Below are 18719 nucleotides of genomic sequence, written 5' to 3'. Positions count from 1 at the left end.
TGTCTATCTGTTTGTTACTGTCTAATAGGTAGGTGATCATTCAGTTTCTAAAAATGTATTGATTTTCTTTGTTGTCTTACAAGTTTAGACGATTCCATTACCTCTTCCCTCCCTGATTGTGCATCTGTCCATCAAGGGTCCATCCATCTGTCACTGTGTATGGCTTGCTGTCTATCTGTTTGCTACTTTCTAACAGGTAGGTGATCATTCAGTTTCTAAACAGTTATTGATTTTCTTTGTTGTCTTACAGGTTTAGAGGATGCCGTCACCCCTTCCCTCCCTGATGGTGCGTCTGTTCATGAAGGGTCCATCCATCTGCCACTGTGTATGGCTCGCTGTATTTCTTTCTGCACCTGCTTAACAGGTAGGTGATCATTCAGTTTCTATACTTGTATTGATTTTCTTTGTTGTCTTACAGGTTTAGAGGATGCCATTACCCCTTCCCTCCCTGATTGTGCATCTGTCCATCAAGGGTCCATCCGTCTGTCACCGTTTACGGCTTGCAGTCTATCTGTTTGCTACTTTCTAAGAGGAAGGTAATCATTCAGTTTCTAAACATTTATTGATTTTCTTTGTTGTCTTACAGGTTTAGAGGATGCCATTACCCCTTCCCTCCCTGATGGTGTGTCTATTCATCAAGGGTCCATCCATCTGTCACTGTGTACGGCGTGCTGTCTATCTCTTTGCTACTGTCTAACAGGTAGGTGATTATTCAGGTTCTATACATGTATTGATTTTCTTTGTTGTCTTACAGGTTTAGAGGATGCCATTACCCCTTCCCTCCCTGATGTTGCATATGTCCATCAAGGGTCCATCCATCTGTCACTTTCTACGGCTCGCTGTATTTCTGTCTGCACCTCGTTAACAGGTAGGTGATCATTCAGTTTCTAAACATGTATTGATTTTCTTTGTTGTCTTTCAGGATTAGAGGATGCCATTACCCCTTCCCTCCCTGATGGTGCATCTGTCTATCAAGGGTCCATCCATCTGCCACTGTGTACGGCTCGCTGTATTTCTGTCTGCACCTGGTTAACAGGTAGGTAATCATTCAGTTTCTATACATGTATAGATTTTATTTGTTGTCTTTCAGGTTCCGAGGATGCCGTTAACCCTTCCCTCCCTGATTGTGCATCTGTCCATCAAGGGTCCATCCATCTCTCACTATTTACGGCTCGCTGTCTATCTGTTTGCTACTGTCTAACAGGTAGGTGATCATTCAGTTTCTAAACATGTATTGATTTTCTTTGTTGTCTTACAGGTTTAGAGGATGCCATTACCCCTTCCCTCCCTGATGGTGTGTCTGTTCATCAAGGGTCCATCCATCTGTCACTGTGTACGGCTTGCTGTCTATCTCTTTGCTACTGTCTAACAGGTAGGTGATTACTCAGGTTCTATACATGTATTGATTTTCTTTGTTGTCTTACAGGTTTAGAGGATGCCATTACCCCCTCCCTCCCTGATGGTGCATCTGTCCATCAAGGGTCCATCCATCTGTCACTGTCTACGGCTCGCTGTCTTTCTGTCTGCACCTGTCTAACACGTAGGTGATTATTCAGGTTTTATACATGTATTGATTTTTTTTGTTGTCTTACAGGTTTAGAGGATGCCATTACCCCTTCCCTCCCTGATGGTGCATCTGTCCATCAAGAGTCCATCCGTCTGTCACTGTGTACGGCTTGCTGTCTATGTGTTTGCTACTGTCTAATAGGTAGGTGATCATTCAGTTTCTAAACATGTATTGATTTTCTTTGTTGTCTTACAAGTTTAGATGATTCCATTACCCCTTCCCTCCCTGATGTTGCATATGTCCATCAAGGGTCCATCCATCTGTCACTGTCTACGGCTCGCTGTATTTCTGTCTGCACCTCGTTAACAGGTAGGTGATCATTCAGTTTCTAAACATGTATTGATTTTCTTTGTTGTCTTTCAGGATTAGAGGATGCCATTACCCCTTCCCTCCCTGATGGTGCATCTGTCTATCAAGGGTCCATCCATCTGCCACTGTGTACGGCTCGCTGTATTTCTGTCTGCACCTGGTTAACAGGTAGGTAATCATTAGGTTTCTATACATGTATTGATTTTATTTGTTGTCTTTCAGGTTCCGAGGATGCCGTTAACCATTCCCTCCCTGATTGTGCATCTGTCCATCAAGAGTCCATCCATCTCTCACTGTTTACGGCTCGCTGTCTATCTGTTTGCTACTGTCTAACAGGTAGGTGATCATTCAGTTTCTAAACATGTATTGATTTTCTTTGTTGTCTTACAGGTTTAGACGATGCCATTACCCCTTCCCTCCCTGATGCTGCATATGTCTATCAAGGGTCCATCCATCTGTCACTGTCTATGGTTCGCTGTATTTCTGTCTGCACCTGGTTAACAGGTAGGTGATCATTCAGTTTCTATACATGTATTGATTTTCTTTGTTGTCTTTCAGGTTCCGAGGATGCCGTTACCCCTTCCCTCCCTGATTGTGCATCTATCCATCAAGGGTCCAATCATCTGTCACTGTGTACGGCTCACTTTCTATCTGTCTGCTACTGTCTAACAGGTAGGTGATCATTCGGTTTCTAAACATGTATTGATTTTCTTTGTTGTCTTACAGGTTTAGACGATGCCGTTACCCCTTCCCTCCCTGATATTGTGTCTGTCCATCAAGGGTCCATCCATCTGTCACTGTGTACGGCTTGCTGTCTATGTCTTTGCTACTGTCTAACAGGTAGGTGATCATTCAGTTTCTAAACATGTATTGATTTTCTTTGTTGTCTTTCAGGTTCCGAGGATGCCGTTACTCCTTCCCTCTCTGATTGTGCATCTGTCCATCAAGGGTCCATCCATCTGTCACTGTGTACGCTTGCTGACTATCTGTTTGCTACTGTGTAACAGGTAGGTGATCATTCAGGTTCTATACATGTATTGATTTTCTTTGTTGTCTTTCAGGATTAGAGGATGCCATTACCCCTTCCCTCCCTGATGGTGCATCTGTCTATCAAGGGTCCATCCATCTGCCACTGTGTACGGCTCGCTGTATTTCTGTCTGCACCTGGTAAACAGGTAGGTAATCATTCAGTTTCTAAACATGTATTGATTTTCTTTGTTGTCTTACAGGTTCCGAGGATGCCATTACCCCTTCCCTCCCTGATTGTGCATCTGTCCATCAAGGGTCCATCCATCTCTCACTGTCTGCGGCTCGCTGTCTTTCTGTTTGCTAATTTCTAACAGATATGTGATCATTCAGTTTCTAAACATGTATTGATTTTCTTTGTTGTCTTACAAGTTTAGACGATTCCATTACCCCTTTCCTCCCTGATGTTGCATCTGTACATCAAGGGTCCATCCATCTGTCACTATCTACGGCTCGCTGTATTTCTGTCTGCACCTGGTTAACAGGTAGGTTATCATTCAGTTTCTATACATGTATTGATTTTCTTTGTTGTCTTTCAGGTTCCAAGGATGCCGTTACCCCTTCCCTCCCTGATGGTGCATCTGTCCATCAAGGGTCCATCCGTCTATCACTGTGTATGGCTTACTGTCTATCTGTTTGCTACTTTCTAACAGGTAGATCATCATTCAGTTTCTAAACAGTTATTGATTTTCTTTGTTGTCTTACAGGTTTAGACGATTCCATTACCCCTTTCCTCCCTGATGTTGCATCTGTACATCAAGGGTCCATCCATCTGTCACTATCTACGGCTCGCTGTATTTCTGTCTGCACCTGGTTAACAGGTAGGTGATCATTCAGTTTGTATACATGTATTGATTTTCTTTGTTGTCTATCAGGTTCTGAGGGTGCCGTTACCCCTTCCCTCCCTGATTGTGCATCTATCCATCAAGGGTCCAATCATCTGTCACTGTGTACGGCTCACTTTCAATCTGTCTGCTACTGTCTAACAGGTAGGTGATCATTCAGGTTCTATACATGTATTGATTTTCTTTATTGTGTTAAAGGTTTAGAGGATGCCGTTACCCCTTCCCTCCCTGATGGTGCGTCTGTTCATCAAGGGTCCATCCATCTGTCACTGTGTACGGCTCGCTGTCTATCTGTTTGCTACTGTCTAACAGGTAGGTGATCATTCAGTTTCTAAATATGTATTGATTTTCTTTGTTGTCTTACAGGTTTAGAGGATGCCGTTACCCCTTCCCTCCCAGATGTTGCATATGTCCATCAAGGGTCCATCCATCTGTCACTGTCTATGGTTCGCTGTATTTCTGTCTGCACCTGGTTAACAGGTAGGTGATCATTCAGTTTCTATACATGTATTGATTTTCTTTGTTGTCTTTCAGGTTCCGAGGATGCCGTTACCCCTTCCCTCCCTGATTGTGCATCTGTCCATCAAGGGTCCATCCATCTGTCACTGTGTACGGCTTGCTGACTATCTGTTTGCTACTATCTAACAGGTACGTAATCATTCAGGTTTTATACATGTATTGATATTCTTTGTTGTCTTTCAGGTTCCGAGGAAGCCGTTACCCCTTCCCTCCCTGATTGTGCTTCTGTCTATCAAGGGTCCAATCATCTGTCACTGTGTACGGCTCACTTTCTATCTGTCTGCTACTGTCTAACAGGTAGGTGATCATTCAGGTTCTATACATGTATTGAATTTCTTTGTTGTGTTAAAGGTTTAGAGGATACCGTTACCCCTTCCCTCCCTGATGGTGCGTCTGTTCATCAAGGGTCCATCCATCTGTCACTGTGTACGGCTCGCTGTCTATCTGTTTGCTACTGTCTAACAGGTAGGTGATCATTCAGTTTCTAAACATGTATTGATTTTCTTTGTTGTCTTAGAGGTTTAGTGGATGCCGTTACCCCTTCCCTCCCAGTCGTTGCATATGTCCATCAAGGGTCCATCCATCTGTCACTGTCTACGGTTCGCTGTATTTCTGTCTGCACCTTTTTAACAGGTAGGTGATCATTCAGTTTCTATACATGTATTGATTTTCTTTGTTGTCTTTCAGGTTCCGAGGATGCTGTTACCCCTTCCCTACCTGATTGTGCATCTGTCCATCAAGGGTCCATCCATCTGTCACTGTGTACAGCTTGCTGTCTATGTGTGTGCTACTGTCTAATAGGTAGGTGATCATTCAGTTTCTAAACATGTATTGATTTTCTTTGTTGTCTTACAAGTTTAGACGATTCCATTACCCCTTCCCTCCCTGATGTTGCATATGTCCATCAAGGGTCCATCCATCTGTCACTGTCTATGGCTCGCTGTATTTCTGTCTGCACCTGGTTAACAGGTAGGTGATCATTCAGTTTCTAAACATGTATTTATTTTCTTTGTTGTCTTTCAGGTTTCGAGGATGCCGTTACCCCTTCCCTCCCTGATTGTGCATCTGTCCATCAAGGGTCCATCCATCTCTCACTGTCTACGGCTCGCTGTCAATGTGTTTGCTACTGTCTAACAGGTAGGTGATCATTCAGTTTCTAAACATGTATTGATTTTCTTTGTTGTCTTACAGGTTTAGAGGATGCCATTACCACTTCCCTCCCTGATGGTGCATCTGTCTATCAAGGGTCCATCCATCTGCTACTGTGTACGGCTCGCTGTATTTCTGTCTGCACCTGGTTAACAGGTAGGTGATCATTCAGTTTCTATACATGTATTGATTTTCTTTGTTGTCTTTCAGGTTCCGAGGATGCCATTACCACTTCCCTCCCTGATTGTGCATCTGTCCATCAAGGGTCCATCCATTTGTCACTGTGTACGGCTTGCTGTCTATCTGTTTGCTACTGTCTAACCGGTAGGTGATCATTCTGTTTCTATACATGTATTGATTTTCTTTGTTGTCTTTCAGGTTCTGAGGATGCCGTTACCCCTTCCCTCCCTGATTGTGCATCTGTCCATCAAGGGTCCATCCATCTGTCACTGTGTACGGCTCACTTTCTATCTGTCTGCTACTGTCTAACAGGTAGGTGATCATTCAGGTTCTATACATGTGTTGATTTTCTTTGTTGTGTTAAAGGTTTAGAGTATGCCGTTACCCCTTCCCTCCCTGATGGTGCGTCTGTTCATCAAGGGTCCATCCATCTGTCACTGTTTACGGCTCGCTGTCTATCTGTTTGCTACTGTCTAACAGGTAGGTGATCATTCAGTTTCTAAACATTTATTGATTTTCTTTGTTGTCTTACAGGTTTAGAGGATGCCATTAGCCCTTCCCTCCCTGATGGTGCATCTGTCCATCAAGGGTCCAATCATCTGTCACTGTGTACGGCTCACTTTCTATCTGTCTGCTACTGTCTAACAGGTAGGTGATCATTCAGTTTCTAAACATGTATTGATTTTTTTTGTTGTCTTACAGGTTTAGACGATGCCATTACCCCATCCCTACCTGATGGTGCATCTGTTCATCAAGGGTCCATCCATCTGTCACTGTGTATGGCTTGCTATCTATGTGTTTGCTACTTTCTAACAGGTAGGTGATCATTCGGTTTCTAAACATATATTGATTTTCTTTGTTGTCTTTCAGGTTCCGAGGATGCCGTTACTCCTTCCCCCTCTGATTGTGCATCTGTCCATCAAGGGTCCATCCATCTGTCACTGTTTACGGCTTGCTGACTATCTGTTTGCTACTATCTAACAGGTAGGTAATCATTCAGGTTTTATACATGTATTGATTTTCTTTGTTGTCTTACAGGTTTAGACGATGCCGTTACCCCTTCCCTCCCTGATGGTGCATCTGTCCATCAAGGGTCCATCCATCTGCAACTGTCTACGACTCACTGTCTTTCTGTTTGCTACTGTCTAACAGGTAGGTGATCATTCAGTTTCTAAACATGTATTGATTTTCTTTGTTGTCTTACAGGTTTAGAGGATGCCATTACCCCTTCCCTCCCTAATGTTGCATATGTCCATCCAGGGTCCATCCATCTCTCACTGTCTACGGTTCGCTGTATTTCTGTCTGCACCTGGTTAACAGGTAGGTGATCATTCAGTTTCTATACATGTATTGATATTCTTTGTTGTCTTTTAGGTTCCGAGGATGCCGTTACCCCTTCCCTCCCTGATTGTGCTTCTGTCCATCAAGGGTCCAATCATCTGTCACTGTGTACGGCTCACTTTCTATCTGTCTGCTACTGTCTAACAGGTAGGTGATCATTGAGGTTCTATACATGTATTGATTTTCTTTGTTGTGTTAAAGGTTTAGAGGATACCGTTACCCCTTCCCTCCCTGATGGTGCGTCTGTTCATCAAGGGTCCATCCATCTGTCACTGGGTACGGCTCGCTGTCTATCTGTTTGCTACTGTCTAACAGGTAGGTGATCATTCAGTTTCTAAACATGTATTGATTTTCTTTGTTGTCTTAGAGGTTTAGAGGATGCCGTTACCCCTTCCCTCCCAGTCGTTGCATATGTCCATCAAGGGTCCATCCATCTGTCACTGTCTACGGTTCGCTGTATTTCTGTCTGCACCTTGTTAACAGGTAGGTGATCATTCAGTTTCTATACATGTATTGATTTTCTTTGTTGTCTTTCAGGTTCCGAGGATGCTGTTACCCCTTCCCTACCTGATTGTGCATCTGTCCATCAAGGGTCCATCCATCTGTCACTGTGTACAGCTTGCTGTCTATGTGTGTGCTACTGTCTAATAGGTAGGTGATCATTCAGTTTCTAAACATGTATTGATTTTCTTTTTTGTCTTACAAGTTTAGACGATTCCATTACCCCTTCCCTCCCTGATGTTGCATATGTCCATCAAGGGTCCATCCATCTGTCACTGTCTATGGCTCGCTGTCTATCTGTTTGCTACTGTCTAACAGGTAGGTGATCATTCAGTTTCTAAACATGTATTTATTTTCTTTGTTGTCTTTCAGGTTTCGAGGATGCCGTTACCCCTTCCCTCCCTGATTGTGCATCTGTCCATCAAGGGTCCATCCATCTCTCACTGTCTACGGCTCGCTGTCTATGTGTTTGCTACTGTCTAACAGGTAGGTGATCATTCAGTTTCTAAACATGTATTAATTTTCTTTGTTGTCTTACAGGTTTAGAGGATGCCATTACCACTTCCCTCCCTGATGGTGCATCTGTCTATCAAGGGTCCATCCATCTGCTACTGTGTACGGCTCGCTGTATTTCTGTCTGCACCTGGTTAACAGGTAGGTGATCATTCAGTTTCTATACATGTATTGATTTTCTTTGTTGTCTTTCAGGTTCCGAGGATGCCATTACCACTTCCCTCCCTGATTGTGCATCTGTCCATCAAGGGTCCATCCATTTGTCACTGTGTACGGCTTGCTGTCTATCTGTTTGCTACTGTCTAACAGGTAGGTGATCATTCTGTTTCTATACATGTATTGATTTTCTTTGTTGTCTTTCAGGTTCTGAGGATGCCGTTACCCCTTCCCTCCCTGATTGTGCATCTGTCCATCAAGGGTCCATCCATCTGTCACTGTGTACGGCTCACTTTCTATCTGTCTGCTACTGTCTAACAGGTAGGTGATCATTCAGGTTCTATACATGTATTGATTTTCTTTGTTGTGTTAAAGGTTTAGAGGATGCCGTTACCCCTTCCCTCCCTGATGGTGCGTCTGTTCATCAAGGGTCCATCCATCTGTCACTGTTTACGGCTCGCTGTCTATCTGTTTGCTACTGTCTAACAGGTAGGTGATCATTCAGTTTCTAAACATTTATTGATTTTCTTTGTTGTCTTACAGGTTTAGAGGATGCCATTAGCCCTTCCCTCCCTGATGGTGCATCTGTCCATCAAGGGTCCAATCATCTGTCACTGTGTACGGCTCACTTTCTATCTGTCTGCTACTGTCTAACAGGTAGGTGATCATTCAGTTTCTAAACATGTATTGATTTTCTTTGTTGTCTTACAGGTTTAGACGATGCCATTACCCCATCCCTACCTGATGGTGCATCTGTTCATCAAGGGTCCATCCATCTGTCACTGTGTATGGCTTGCTATCTATGTGTTTGCTACTGTCTAACAGGTAGGTGATCATTCGGTTTCTAAACATATATTGATTTTCTTTGTTGTCTTTCAGGTTCCGAGGATGCCGTTACTCCTTCCCTCTCTGATTGTGCATCTGTCCATCAAGGGTCCATCCATCTGTCACTGTTTACGGCTTGCTGACTATCTGTTTGCCACTATCTAACAGGTAGGTAATCATTCAGGTTTTATACATGTATTGATTTTCTTTGTTGTCTTACAGGTTTAGACGATGCCGTTACCCCTTCCCTCCCTGATGGTGCATCTGTCCATCAAGGGTCCATCCATCTGCAACTGTGTACGACTCGCTGTCTTTCTGTTTGCTACTGTCTAACAGGTAGGTGATCATTCAGTTTCTAAACATGTATTGATTTTCTTTGTTGTCTTACAGGTTTAGAGGATGCCATTACCCCTTCCCTCCCTAATGTTGCATATGTCCATCCAGGGTCCATCCATCTCTCACTGTCTACGGTTCGCTGTATTTCTGTCTGCACCTGGTTAACAGGTAGGTGATCATTCAGTTTCTATACATGTATTGATTTTCTTTGTTGTCTTTCAGGTTCCGAGGATGCCGATACCCCTTCCCTCCCAGATTGTGCATCTGTCCATCAAGGGTCCAATCATCTGTCACTGTGTACGGCTCACTTTCTATCTGTCTGCTACTGTCTAACAGGTAGGTGATCATTCAGGTTCTATACATGTATTGATTTTCTTTGTTGTGTTAAAGGTTTAGAGGATGCCGTTACCCCTTCCCTCCCTGATGGTGCGTCTGTTCATCAAGGGTCCATCCATCTGTCACTGTTTACGGCTCGCTGTCTATCTGTTTGCTACTTTCTAACAGGTAGGTGATCATTCAGTTTCTAAACAGTTATTGATTTTCTTTGTTGTCTTACAGGTTTAGAGGATGCCATTAGCCCTTCCCTCCCTGATGGTGCATCTGTCCATCAAGGGTCCAATCATCTGTCACTGTGTACGGCTCACTTTCTATCTGTCTGCTACTGTCTAACAGGTAGGTGATCATTCAGTTTCTAAACATGTATTGATTTTCTTTGTTGTCTTACAGGTTTAGACGATGCCATTACCCCATCCCTACCTGATGGTGCATCTGTTCATCAAGGGTCCATCCATCTGTCACTGTGTATGGCTTGCTATCTATGTGTTTGCTACTGTCTAACAGGTAGGTGATCATTCGGTTTCTAAACATATATTGATTTTCTTTGTTGTCTTTCAGGTTCCGAGGATGCCGTTACTCCTTCCCTCTCTGATTGTGCATCTGTCCATCAAGGGTCCATCCATCTGTCACTGTGTACGCTTGCTGACTATATGTTTGCTACTGTGTAACAGGTAGGTGATCATTCAGGTTCTATACATGTATTGATTTTCTTTGTTGTCTTACAGGTTTAGAGGATGCCATAACCCCTTCCCTCCCTGATGGTGCATCTGTCCATCAAGGGTCCATCCGTCTGTCACTGTGTACGGCTTGCTGTCTTTCTGTTTGCTACTTTCTAACAGGTAGGTGATCATTCAGTTTCTAAACATGTATTGATTTTCTTTGTTGTCTTACAAGTTTAGACGATTCCATTATCCCTTTCCTCCCTGATGTTGCATCTGTACATCAAGGGTCCATCCATCTGTCACTGTCTACGGCTCACTGTTTTTCTTTCTGCACCTGGTTAACAGGTAGGTTATCATTCAATTTCTATACATGTATTGATTTTCTTAGTTGTCTTACAGGTTTAGAGGATGCCATTACCCCTTCCCTCCCTGATGGTGTGTCTGTTCATCAAGGGTCCATTCATCTTTCACTGTTTACGGCTTGCTGACTATCTGTTTGCTACTATCTAACAGGTAGGTAATCATTCAGGTTTTATACATGTATTGATTTTCTTTGTTGTCTTACAGGTTTAGACGATGCCGTTACCCCTTCCCTCCCTGATGGTGCATCTGTCCATCAAGGGTCCATCCATCTGCAACTGTGTACGACTCACTGTCTTTCTGTTTGCTACTATCTAACAGGTAGGTGATCATTCAGTTTCTAAACATGTATTGATTTTCTTTGTTGTCTTACAGGTTTAGAGGATGCCATTACCCCTTCCCTCCCTAATGTTGCATATGTCCATCCAGGGTCCGTCCATCTCTCACTGTCTACGGTTCGCTGTATTTCTGTCTGCACCTGGTTAACAGGTAGGTGATCATTCAGTTTCTATACATGTATTGATTTTCTTTGTTGTCTTTCAGGTTCCGAGGATGCCGATACCCCTTCCCTCCCAGATTGTGCATCTGTCCATCAAGGGTCCAATCATCTGTCACTGTGTACGGCTCACTTTCTATCTGTCTGCTACTGTCTAACAGGTAGGTGATAATTCAGGTTCTATACATGTATTGATTTTCTTTGTTGTGTTATAGGTTTAGAGGATGCCGTTACCCCTTCCCTCCCTGATGGTGCGTCTGTTCATCAAGGGTCCATCCATCTGTCACTGTTTACGGCTCGCTGTCTATCTGTTTGCTACTGTCTAACAGGTAGGTGATCATTCAGTTTCTAAACAGTTATTGATTTTCTTTGTTGTCTTACAGGTTTAGAGGATGCCATTAGCCCTTCCCTCCCTGATGGTGCATATGTCCATCAAGGGTCCAATCATCTGTCACTGTGTACGGCTCACTTTCTATCTGTCTGCTACTGTCTAACAGGTAGGTGATCATTCAGTTTCTAAACATGTATTGATTTTCTTTGTTGTCTTACAGGTTTAGACGATGCCATTACCCCATCCCTACCTGATGGTGCATCTGTTCATCAAGGGTCCATCCATCTGTCACTGTGTATGGCTTGCTATCTATGTGTTTGCTACTGTCTAACAGGTAGGTGATCATTCGGTTTCTAAACATATATTGATTTTCTTTGTTGTCTTTCAGGTTCCGAGGATGCCGTTACTCCTTCCCTCTCTGATTGTGCATCTGTCCATCAAGGGTCCATCCGTCTGTCACTGTGTACGGCTTGCTGTCTTTCTGTTTGCTACTTTCTAACAGGTAGGTGATCATTCAGTTTCTAAACATGCATTGATTTTCTTTGTTGTCTTACAAGTTTAGACGATTCCATTATCCCTATCCTCCCTGATGTTGCATCTGTACATCAAGGGTCCATCCATCTGTCACTGTCTACGGCTCACTGTTTTTCTTTCTGCACCTGGTTAACAGGTAGGTTATCATTCAATTTCTATACATGTATTGATTTTCTTAGTTGTCTTACAGGTTTAGAGGATGCCATTACCCCTTCCCTCCCTGATGGTGTGTCTGTTCAACAAGGGTCCATTCATTTTTCACTGTGTACGGCTTGCTGTCTATCTGTTTGCTACTGTCTAACAGGTAGGTGATTATTCCGTTTCTATACATGTATTGATTTTCTTTGTTGTCTTACAGGTTTAGACGATGCCGTTACCCCTTCCCTCCCTGATATTGCGTCTGTCCATCAAGGGTCCATCCGTCTGTCACTGTGTATGGCTTGCTGTCTATCTGTTTGCTACTTTCTAACAGGTAGGTGATCATTCAGTTTCTAAACAGTTATTGATTTTCTTTGTTGTCTTACAGGTTTAGAGGGTGCCATTACCCCTTCCCTTCCTGATGGTGCATCTGTCTATCAAGGGTCCATCCATCTGCCACTGTGTACGGATCGCTGTATATCTGTCTGCACCTGGTTAACAGGTAGGTGATTATACAGTTTCTATACATGTATTGATTTTCTTTGTTGTCTTTCAGGTTCCGAGGATGCCGTTACCCCTTTCCTCCCTGATGGTGCATCTGTCCATCAAGGGTCCAATCATCTGTCACTGTGTACGGCTCACTTTCTATCTGTCTGCTACTGTCTAACAGGTAGGTGATCATTCAGGTTCTATACATGTATTGATTTTCTTTGTTGTGTTAAAGGTTTAGAGGATGCCGTTACCCCTTCCCTCCCTGATGGTGCGTCTGTTCATCAAGGGTCCATCCATCTGTCACTGTTTACGGCTCGCTGTCTATCTGTTTGCTACTGTCTAACAGGTAGGTGATCATTCAATTTCTAAACAGTTATTGATTTTCTTTGTTGTCTTACAGGTTTAGAGGATGCCATTAGCCCTTCCCTCCCTGATGGTGCATCTGTCCATCAAGGGTCCAATCATCTGTCACTGTGTACGGCTCACTTTATATCTGTCTGCTACTGTCTAACAGGTAGGTGATCATTCAGTTTCTAAACGTGTATTGATTTTCTTTGTTGTCTTACAGGTTTAGACGATGCCATTACCCCATCCCTACCTGATGGTGCATCTGTTCATCAAGGGTCCATCCATCTGTCACTGTGTATGGCTTGCTATCTATGTGTTTGCTACTGTCTAACAGGTAGGTGATCATTCGGTTTCTAAACATATATTGATTTTCTTTGTTGTCTTTCAGGTTCTGAGGATGCCGTTACTCCTTCCCTCTCTGATTGTGCATCTGTCCATCAAGGGTCCATCCATCTGTCACTGTTTACGGCTTGCTGACTATCTGTTTGCTACTATCTAACAGGTAGGTAATCATTCAGGTTTTATACATGTATTGATTTTCTTTGTTGTCTTACAGGTTTAGACGATGCCGTTACCCCTTCCCTCCCTGATGGTGCATCTGTCCATCAAGGGTCCATCCATCTGCAACTGTGTACGACTCACTGTCTTTCTGTTTGCTACTGTCTAACAGGTAGGTGATCATTCAGTTTCTAAACATGTATTGATTTTCTTTGTTGTCTTACAGGTTTAGAGGATGCCATTACCCCTTCCCTCCCTAATGTTGCATATGTCCATCCAGGGTCCATCCATCTCTCACTGTCTACGGTTCGCTGTATTTCTGTCTGCACCTGGTTAACAGGTAGGTGATCATTCAGTTTCTATACATGTATTGATTTTCTTTGTTGTCTTTCAGGTTCCGAGGATGCCGATACCCCTTCCCTCCCAGATTGTGCATCTGTCCATCAAGGGTCCAATCATCTGTCACTGTGTACGGCTCACTTTCTATCTGTCTGCTACTGTCTAACAGGTAGGTGATCATTCAGGTTCTATACATGTATTGATTTTCTTTGTTGTGTTAAAGGTTTAGAGGATGCCGTTACCCCTTCCCTCCCTGATGGTGCGTCTGTTCATCAAGGGTCCATCCATCTGTCACTGTTTACGGCTCGCTGTCTATCTGTTTGCTACTTTCTAACAGGTAGGTGATCATTCAGTTTCTAAACAGTTATTGATTTTCTTTGTTGTCTTACAGGTTTAGAGGATGCCATTAGCCCTTCCCTCCCTGATGGTGCATCTGTCCATCAAGGGTCCAATCATCTGTCACTGTGTACGGCTCACTTTCTATCTGTCTGCTACTGTCTAACAGGTAGGTGATCATTCAGTTTCTAAACATGTATTGATTTTCTTTGTTGTCTTACAGGTTTAGACGATGCCATTACCCCATCCCTACCTGATGGTGCATCTGTTCATCAAGGGTCCATCCATCTGTCACTGTGTATGGCTTGCTATCTATGTGTTTGCTACTGTCTAACAGGTAGGTGATCATTCGGTTTCTAAACATATATTGATTTTCTTTGTTGTCTTTCAGGTTCCGAGGATGCCGTTACTCCTTCCCTCTCTGATTGTGCATCTGTCCATCAAGGGTCCATCCATCTGTCACTGTGTACGCTTGCTGACTATATGTTTGCTACTGTGTAACAGGTAGGTGATCATTCAGGTTCTATACATGTATTGATTTTCTTTGTTGTCTTACAGGTTTAGAGGATGCCATAACCCCTTCCCTCCCTGATGGTGCATCTGTCCATCAAGGGTCCATCCGTCTGTCACTGTGTACGGCTTGCTGTCTTTCTGTTTGCTACTTTCTAACAGGTAGGTGATCATTCAGTTTCTAAACATGTATTGATTTTCTTTGTTGTCTTACAAGTTTAGACGATTCCATTATCCCTTTCCTCCCTGATGTTGCATCTGTACATCAAGGGTCCATCCATCTGTCACTGTCTACGGCTCACTGTTTTTCTTTCTGCACCTGGTTAACAGGTAGGTTATCATTCAATTTCTATACATGTATTGATTTTCTTAGTTGTCTTACAGGTTTAGAGGATGCCATTACCCCTTCCCTCCCTGATGGTGTGTCTGTTCATCAAGGGTCCATTCATCTTTCACTGTTTACGGCTTGCTGACTATCTGTTTGCTACTATCTAACAGGTAGGTAATCATTCAGGTTTTATACATGTATTGATTTTCTTTGTTGTCTTACAGGTTTAGACGATGCCGTTACCCCTTCCCTCCCTGATGGTGCATCTGTCCATCAAGGGTCCATCCATCTGCAACTGTGTACGACTCACTGTCTTTCTGTTTGCTACTATCTAACAGGTAGGTGATCATTCAGTTTCTAAACATGTATTGATTTTCTTTGTTGTCTTACAGGTTTAGAGGATGCCATTACCCCTTCCCTCCCTAATGTTGCATATGTCCATCCAGGGTCCGTCCATCTCTCACTGTCTACGGTTCGCTGTATTTCTGTCTGCACCTGGTTAACAGGTAGGTGATCATTCAGTTTCTATACATGTATTGATTTTCTTTGTTGTCTTTCAGGTTCCGAGGATGCCGATACCCCTTCCCTCCCAGATTGTGCATCTGTCCATCAAGGGTCCAATCATCTGTCACTGTGTACGGCTCACTTTCTATCTGTCTGCTACTGTCTAACAGGTAGGTGATCATTCAGGTTCTATACATGTATTGATTTTCTTTGTTGTGTTATAGGTTTAGAGGATGCCGTTACCCCTTCCCTCCCTGATGGTGCGTCTGTTCATCAAGGGTCCATCCATCTGTCACTGTTTACGGCTCGCTGTCTATCTGTTTGCTACTGTCTAACAGGTAGGTGATCATTCAGTTTCTAAACAGTTATTGATTTTCTTTGTTGTCTTACAGGTTTAGAGGATGCCATTAGCCCTTCCCTCCCTGATGGTGCATATGTCCATCAAGGGTCCAATCATCTGTCACTGTGTACGGCTCACTTTCTATCTGTCTGCTACTGTCTAACAGGTAGGTGATCATTCAGTTTCTAAACATGTATTGATTTTCTTTGTTGTCTTACAGGTTTAGACGATGCCATTACCCCATCCCTACCTGATGGTGCATCTGTTCATCAAGGGTCCATCCATCTGTCACTGTGTATGGCTTGCTATCTATGTGTTTGCTACTGTCTAACAGGTAGGTGATCATTCGGTTTCTAAACATATATTGATTTTCTTTGTTGTCTTTCAGGTTCCGAGGATGCCGTTACTCCTTCCCTCTCTGATTGTGCATCTGTCCATCAAGGGTCCATCCGTCTGTCACTGTGTACGGCTTGCTGTCTTTCTGTTTGCTACTTTCTAACAGGTAGGTGATCATTCAGTTTCTAAACATGCATTGATTTTCTTTGTTGTCTTACAAGTTTAGACGATTCCATTATCCCTATCCTCCCTGATGTTGCATCTGTACATCAAGGGTCCATCCATCTGTCACTGTCTACGGCTCACTGTTTTTCTTTCTGCACCTGGTTAACAGGTAGGTTATCATTCAATTTCTATACATGTATTGATTTTCTTAGTTGTCTTACAGGTTTAGAGGATGCCATTACCCCTTCCCTCCCTGATGGTGTGTCTGTTCATCAAGGGTCCATTCATCTTTCACTGTGTACGGCTTGCTGTCTATCTGTTTGCTACTGTCTAACAGGTAGGTGATTATTCCGTTTCTATACATGTATTGATTTTCTTTGTTGTCTTACAGGTTTAGACGATGCCGTTACCCCTTCCCTCCCTGATATTGCGTCTGTCCATCAAGGGTCCATCCGTCTGTCACTGTGTATGGCTTGCTGTCTATCTGTTTGCTACTTTCTAACAGGTAGGTGATCATTCAGTTTCTAAACAGTTATTGATTTTCTTTGTTGTCTTACAGGTTTAGAGGGTGCCATTACCCCTTCCCTTCCTGATGGTGCATCTGTCTATCAAGGGTCCATCCATCTGCCACTGTGTACGGATCGCTGTATATCTGTCTGCACCTGGTTAACAGGTAGGTGATTATACAGTTTCTATACATGTATTGATTTTCTTTGTTGTCTTTCAGGTTCCGAGGATGCCGTTACCCCTTTCCTCCCTGATGGTGCATCTGTCCATCAAGGGTCCAATCATCTGTCACTGTGTACGGCTCACTTTCTATCTGTCTGCTACTGTCTAACAGGTAGGTGATCATTCAGGTTCTATACATGTATTGATTTTCTTTGTTGTGTTAAATGTTTAGAGGATGCCGTTACCCCTTCCCTCCCTGATGGTGCGTCTGTTCATCAAGGGTCCATCCATCTGTCACTGTTTACGGCTCGCTGTCTATCTGTTTGCTACTATCTAACAGGTAGGTAATCATTCAGGTTTTATACATGTATTGATTTTCTTTGTTGTCTTACAGGTTTAGACGATGCCGTTACCCCTTCCCTCCCTGATGGTGCATCTGTCCATCAAGGGTCCATCCATCTGCAACTGTGTACGACTCGCTGTCTTTCTGTGTGCACCTGTCTAACAGGTAGGTGATCATTCAGTTTCTATGCATGAATTGATTTTCTTTGTTGTCTTACAGGTTTAGAGGATGCCATTACCCCTTCCCTCCCTGATGGTGCGTCTGTTCATCAAGGGTCCATCCATCTGTCACTGTGTACGTTTTGCTGTCTTTCTGTTTGCTACTGTCTAACAGGTAGGTGATCATTCAGGTTCTATACATGTATTGATTTTCTTTGTTGTCTTACATGTTTAGAGGATGCCATTACCCCCTCCCTCCCTGATATTGCATCTGTCTATCAAGGGTCCATCCATCTGCCACTGTGTACAGCTCGCTGTATTTCTGTCTGCACCTGGTTAAGAGATAGGTGATCATTCTGTTTCTATACATGTATTGATTTTCTTTGTTGTCTTTCCGGTTTGGAGGATGCTGTTACCCCTTCCCTCCCTGATTGTGCATCTGTCCATCAAGGGTCCATCCATCTGTCACTGTGTACGCTTGCTGACTATATGTTTGCTACTGTGTAACAGGTAGGTGATCATTCAGGTTCTATACATGTATTGATTTTCTTTGTTGTCTTACAGGTTTAGAGGAGGCCATAACCCCTTCCCTCCCTGATGGTGCATCTGTCCATCAAGGGTCCATCCGTCTGTCACTGTGTACGGCTTGCTGTCTTTCTGTTTGCTACTTTCTAACAGGTAGGTGATCATTCAGTTTCTAAACATGTATTGATTTTCTTTGTTGTCTTACAAGTTTAGACGATTCCATTATCCCTTTCCTCCCTGATGTTGCATCTGTACATCAAGGGTCCATCCATCTGTCACTGTCTACGGCTCACTGTTTTTCTTTCTGCACCTGGTTAACAGGTAGGTTATCATTCTATTTCTATACATGTATTGATTTTCTTAGTTGTCTTACAGGTTTAGAGGATGCCATTACCCCTTCCCTCCCTGATGGTGTGTCTGTTCATCAAGGGTCCAATCATCTGTCACTGTGTACGGCTCGCTTTATATCTGTCTGCACCTGGTTAACAGGTAGGTGATTATACAGTTTCTATACATGTATTGATTTTCTTTGTTGTCTTTCAGGTTCCGAGGATGCTGTTACCCCTTTCCTCCCTGATGGTGCATCTGTCCATCAAGGGTCCAATCATCTGTCACTGTGTATGGCTCACTTTCTATCTGTCTGCTACTGTCTAACAGGTAGGTGATCATTCAGTTTCTAAACATGTATTGATTTTCTTTGTTGT

Source organism: Salminus brasiliensis, chromosome 3 (assembly GCF_030463535.1).
Source record: "Salminus brasiliensis chromosome 3, fSalBra1.hap2, whole genome shotgun sequence".
Classification (NCBI taxonomy): Eukaryota; Metazoa; Chordata; class Actinopteri; order Characiformes; family Bryconidae; genus Salminus; species Salminus brasiliensis.
The sequence above is the reverse complement of the archived record's forward strand: the minus strand, read 5'-3'. Positions refer to the sequence as shown.